Source organism: Daucus carota, chromosome 9 (assembly GCF_001625215.2).
Source record: "Daucus carota subsp. sativus chromosome 9, DH1 v3.0, whole genome shotgun sequence".
NCBI lineage: Eukaryota > Viridiplantae > Streptophyta > Magnoliopsida > Apiales > Apiaceae > Daucus > Daucus carota.
The window spans coordinates 14,326,389-14,332,650 of record NC_030389.2 but is presented as its reverse complement, the minus strand read 5'-3'; the positions used below and the strand labels follow the sequence as shown (position 1 = coordinate 14,332,650).

Genomic DNA, 6,262 nt, shown 5'->3' with positions numbered 1-6,262 from the left:
TATACATTTTAGGTGTTGGGTTATACAAGTTTGAGTTTAAGTAAAAATACACTTTACCAAAATTTAAACAAGAGCCCATCAAGCCCATACACCAATCAAATAATTTCAACCTTGGCCGACTCATTGACAAAAACCCTAGTCATCTTAGTTCAAAACTGGCATAACACAACGCCGCCTCTTCTCTTCCCGGCCTCTTAATTTAGCTCACTTAATCTTAATCATAATCTTAGGGCTCATCTTGAATTTCTTTTACCCTCAATGTATATATTTTGGGTATACATGTAAGTACTCATTACTCTATGTTTTTGTAACACCCCAGTCCCACATCGAGAAGTGTGTGGACTTTAGTTCAGTTTATAAGCATAAGTACTACTACCAATTGTACCAACAAATCATGATCTTTTGGGGGCCTGTGGTGGGCTTGTGGATTACCCAAGTTGTTGCAATTGGGCCAGTATATTTGGGCTTATTTTCGGATTCGGATTTCGGGACTTGACCCGATTTTCGAAAAAGACTCGGGATTTGACCCGGGTTGTTTCATATGGTATTCAGAGCAGGCTCTCGAAAGCTTGATTCGTCAAGTTGCCGGAGGTGGGGACACGAAGGCTGGTGGTATTATCCCGCAATGGACAGAGATCCGGAGGCGGGGACACGAAGCCAGCCGGTATTATCCCACAATGGCTAGAGAGGTTCGATCTGGGCCTATGGGCTATCCGTTTCGGCCTGACGAGGACGTCAGGAATTTAAGTGGGAGAGTTTGTAACACCCCAGTCCCACATCGAGAAGTGTGTGGACTTTAGTTCAGTTTATAAGCATAAGTACTACTACCAATTGTACCAACAAATCATGATCTTTTGGGGGCCTGTGGTGGGCTTGTGGATTACCCAAGTTGTTGCAATTGGGCCAGTATATTTGGGCTTATTTTCGGATTCGGATTTCGGGACTTGACCCGATTTTCGAAAAAGACTCGGGATTTGACCCGGGTTGTTTCAGTTTTACATGCTGATGTTATTTTATGTTAAATTATACTCTATGTGTGTGTAATCTACTTGATTTGATCTGTAATAGCTTTAATTTCATTCTTAGATCATATGATCTTAGAAATCAAATTATGTTTTGTTAGTAGAGATGCACCTTGTATCAATTGTGGGTTATTTTAGAAAGCAACATTTTTTCCATAAAATTTCCTTATAATTATAATTTTGAACTAATTTTCCTATAATTCATTTTAATTTTATCTGGTATTTTGAAAGGATATAATATTAGAGGAGATTTAACTTTGAAGATACTTCTCCTTTTATACAAATCTCCTCAAGGACCATAGAAGTGACTCTGTGGATCCTCGATCAAATATTTTACAACCTTCATATGAAGGTAATTGAGATGCAAGGTATGTATTTCGATATTTTTTTAATTTTTTGGTGATGTGTTATTTTATTTTGTAAGTACTTACACACACACACACATATATATATATATATATAGTATTACTTCAATACAAACCAAATTAGCCTACAAACTAAAAACCGTCTCTGATCAATTTTTTAATTATCACTATTTTTAACTATAGAAATTACTAATTTGTACATCACAAATCAGTAATTTATATAAACATATCTGACGAATATAAATATATACATATACATATATATAACATATATAATCATTATCTTCACACTGGTACAATTAGAGATCTCCTGTCACCATTACCAACACTTTTTATCACTAGCCACCACCGGCTATCATCACTAATAGTCACCAGTGCTTACCGCCATAACTTACCATAATTAGGGACTAGTTGTTGTCATGGTAGATCATTAATAATCGACAACTATTAATTAAGATAAGTAGATTTTCTCAAATATGAAAAATAAAATTGCAGATTTTATCATATAATAAAGTGATTAATACAGTATAAACTAGTGATTAAATTAGGCGCAAAATGTCCTAAAAAGGCAAATAAAATAAACTATATTAAAAAATATATTCATCATGTGATTTGTATTGTCTTCTTAGCTAGTTGTGATAAATATGACATGAAAAGTTTGTTGAGTATAACTTGTACCTTACATAGAAAATAGTTTTAGTGATCAAATACAAACTAAACTTTAAATACAAACCAAAAAACCTATTTCAATATCACTAATTACAACTAAGCAATCACTAGTTTATACTGTATTAATCACTTTTTTATATAATAAAATCTACAAATTTATTTTTCATATTTGAGAAAATCTACTTATCTTAATTATTAGTTGTCCATTATTAATGACCGACAATGACAACAGGAGGTTCATGATAGTATTAAGTGATGAGAGGAGGCATGTGATTGTGCTAACTAGTCGCTAATTATGGTAAGTTATGGTGGTAAGCATGTTTAGCTTTTTAAATAATTTATCTAATGTTTTAATTAGTTCTTTGTCTATACTAGGTAAACTTAATTTGTTTTTTTGCTAGGTAAATTTATTAAAGGTTTTTCTTCATAATCTTCTTTAATATTTCCTATATCTATATATTGTTTAATATTTGGATCTTTAATTTTATCTTCAATTTTATCTAATTGTTTACCTATTGAGGCTAGATATTGATTTGTGAAATTATTTTGTTCCATAACTTTCTTTTCATCATTAATATTATCGGATATCTTGAAAAGTGATCCTTTTATCTCAATATTCATGACTGGAATTATTATTGTTTCCATTGGGGGATGACTAGATGAGACTTTTGATTTATCTTCTTTAATCCACTGATTTTTAGTAATTACGTTACATTTACCATAATATCTTTTATACCAAGGATAAAAGGTAATATTTAATTTTTTTTTGTTAAGAAAGTTTTCCATTTATTAACTATTTTTTCTCTTTCATCATGACTATGATTTTCTCTAAATTAGTGTCTTTTTAATTTATTTTCTTTTGAATTAAAATCTTCTGTTAAATATTCCCAATTGATTTTATTTTCTTTATTAATAACACGTAATTGGTGATTAATAGGTTCAAAATCTGTTGGTGTGGGAGATAATTGACCATCTTCTTTAAATGATTATAGTAGGATTAATTAGGTTGTCTTTCTTTTAGTTTTATGTTACTAATACTAATATTCGTTTTAGTAAGAATATCTTCTTCAGAGTTACTCCCTCCATCCCATTTTAAGTGTTCACTTTGCCAAAAAAAAAAATCCCAAAATATGTGTCATACTCTTTGACCCATGTAAACTTTATATTATTTCCAATATAGTATTAAATACAACCAACAAACCTCTCATAAATATATTGAGAGAGATTATGAATGTATAGTGTAATTTGAAGTGAAGAAAGGTCTAATATAGAGTAATTAATGAGGTGCGTAATTAATATGTATGAAAACTAAGCTGATTAGTATTGGGAAGATAATGATCAAAACATTACATTAAACGTTTCTTAATATGTGTGAAATTTGCAAAGTGGACACTTAAAATGGGATGGAGGGAGTATTATAATAGGCTTGACTAGTTTGTCCTTCATTTATAATACCCTTTAGTTTTATGTTACTAATATTTGTTTTACTAAGAAGTTCAGAATCTTTCCTAGAAGCTACTTGGGACCTAGAACAAATTTCCTCTAATAAAAATGGTTTTCTATTATGACTATCGTCAAAACTTATTCTAACTGTTCCATCTAAGTATTGTTCAATATTACCTAGATTCATCATACTGTTCGATACATATTACCATCGCAAGTACTATGAATTAAAACTGTTTTGTCTTGGGGACTCTTACTAAGTGCATGTACATCTAAATTGGTTTTCATAGTTTTGTAATAAATTCTATAAATTAATGCAATTGGCTGAGATCCCTCAATCATTTGTGTGATTTCACCAGCAGTTTTAATATTTAGTGTTAATGCTTTCAATAAGTGAGGGTCATATAGACTTAAACTAAAGTCGGGAAAACAATTAAAATGGATTGGCCCATTATGGAGACTAGATTCCATAATTCCTAATATACTAGGTACATAATTATAAATCTTGAATCTCTTAAACATAAAATAATACTAGAATTAATTCCTTTTACTGATAAAGGTTTGACCGCAATTTGTACTAAACCTATGTGAATAAAATTACAATTTTTCTTTTTATATTTTTCCGAATTTCATTCGTTAATAGGTAACAACTTTCATGTTCTTTATTGATTGCATAGATTTTTTCAACTGTTTTAACATTATAATTAGTTTTAAAATTATCGGTAAAAGTTTACTTGTAAATCTCTTTAGATTCTACACTAGGTATATTCCAATTACTTAAATCTTGACTAATGTTTTCATAACTATGTTCTTCTTGATTGATGAAATCTGGGATCGATGTCATCGGTGACCTTGAGGTAACTAAGGAACTATTCCTAAAGAGTCTGCTCATAAGGTTTTGTTTTACTGATTTTCGTATATCTTAATAATTCTATTTTTAAAGTTATCCTTTAAAACTCATACCTAAACAATATAGTCTATCAAACACTGCTCTATCCTGAGACTTACTAAGGATCTGACTAATAACTATAGGTGGTTTGAAAGGGTTACTTAAAAGCAAAATTAACTAGATACTCTAGAAGCAAAAGCAATGTAAAACTATATATATATATATATATATATATATATATATATATATATATATATATATAGTATTACTTCAATACAAACCAAATTAGCCTACAAACTAAAAACCGTCTCTGATCAATTTTTTAATTATCACTATTTTTAACTATAGAAATTAATAATTTGTAAAGCACAAATCAGTAATTTATGTCCACATATAAACTGTGGTATCGTAGACCACATATGTTCTGCAACTATAGAATGACATAAAAACATTGCAAAATGTATTAAACTTGTTATTTTGTGAAATACATTCTATATATATATCACTATTTCATGAAAAATATTGAAAATCATTTATGTTCGACAAGTAGAACACATATGTTCTGCAATATGTAAATATGTTGTGCAAACTTAACATGTTTTGCATAATAATGTGTTTTTTACTATTTAATTTGTAGAATGTTTAGGATTGTCAAAATTTTTAACAAAATAATGATGTTTATAGAACATGATTTGCAAAATAACACATTTTGCAATGTTTTTATGCCATTCTATAGTTGCAGAACATACGTGGTCTACGGTACTACAGTAAATATGTGGACTACATGGAACTTTGTTCTATATACATATACATATATATAACGTATATAATCATTATCTTCACACTAGTACAATTAGGGATCTCCTATCACCATTACCAACACTTTTTATCACTAGCCACCAGCGGCTATCATCACTAATCCCATGCTTACCGTCATAACTTACCATAATTAGCGACTAGTTGTTGTTAGTGTAGATCAGTAATAATCGACAACTATTAATTAAGATAAGTAGATTTTCTCAAATATGAAAAATAAAATTGCAGATTTTATTAAATAATAAAGTGATTAATACTGTATAAACTAGTGATTAAATTAGGTGCAAAATGTTCTAAAAAGGCAAATAAAATAAACTATATTAAAATATATATTCATCATGTGATTTGTATTATCTTCTTAGCTAGTTGTGATAAATATGACATGAAAAATTTGTTGAGTATAACTTGTACCATACATAGAAAATAGTTTTAGTGATCAAATACAAATCAAACCTTAAATACAAACTAAAAACCTATTTCAATATCACTATCTACAACTAAGCAATCACTAGTATAGTTTATACTGTATTAATCACTTTTTTATATAATAAAATCTACAAATTTATTTTTCATATTTGAGAAAATCTACTTATCTTAATTATTAGTTGTCCATTATTAATGACCGACAATGACAACAAGAGGTTCATGATAGTAGTAAGTGATGAGAGGAGGCATGTGATTGTGCTAACTAGTCGCTAATTATTGTAAGTTATGGTGGTAAGCAGTGGTGAATATTACTGATGGTAGCCGGTGCCTAGTGATAAAAAGTGTTGGTAATGGTGAAGGAGGTCCCTAATTGTACCACAGGACTTTATACGTTATATATATGTATATGTATATATTTATATTTGTAAGATATGTTTTATATAAATTAGTGATTTGTGATGTACAAATTAGTGATTTCAATAGTAAAAAATAGTGATAAAAAATTAATCAGAGACTGGTTTTTAGTTTCCAGGCTAATTTGGTTTGTATTGAAGTAAGACTATATATATATATATATATACCAAAAAAATTAAAAAATATATATATAAATACATACTTTGTATATCAATTAC

General features: G+C 29.1%; 1 long non-coding RNA gene across 1 annotated transcript; it reads left to right on the top strand.

Moving 5' to 3' along the window:
* The first annotated feature begins 310 nt into the window (after positions 1–310).
* LOC135149315 (uncharacterized) lies at positions 311–949 on the top strand. Its single transcript, XR_010287720.1, has 2 exons — positions 311–591; positions 644–949. It is a non-coding gene; the product is annotated as an uncharacterized LOC135149315 (long non-coding RNA).
* Positions 950–6,262: the final 5,313 nt, after the last annotated feature.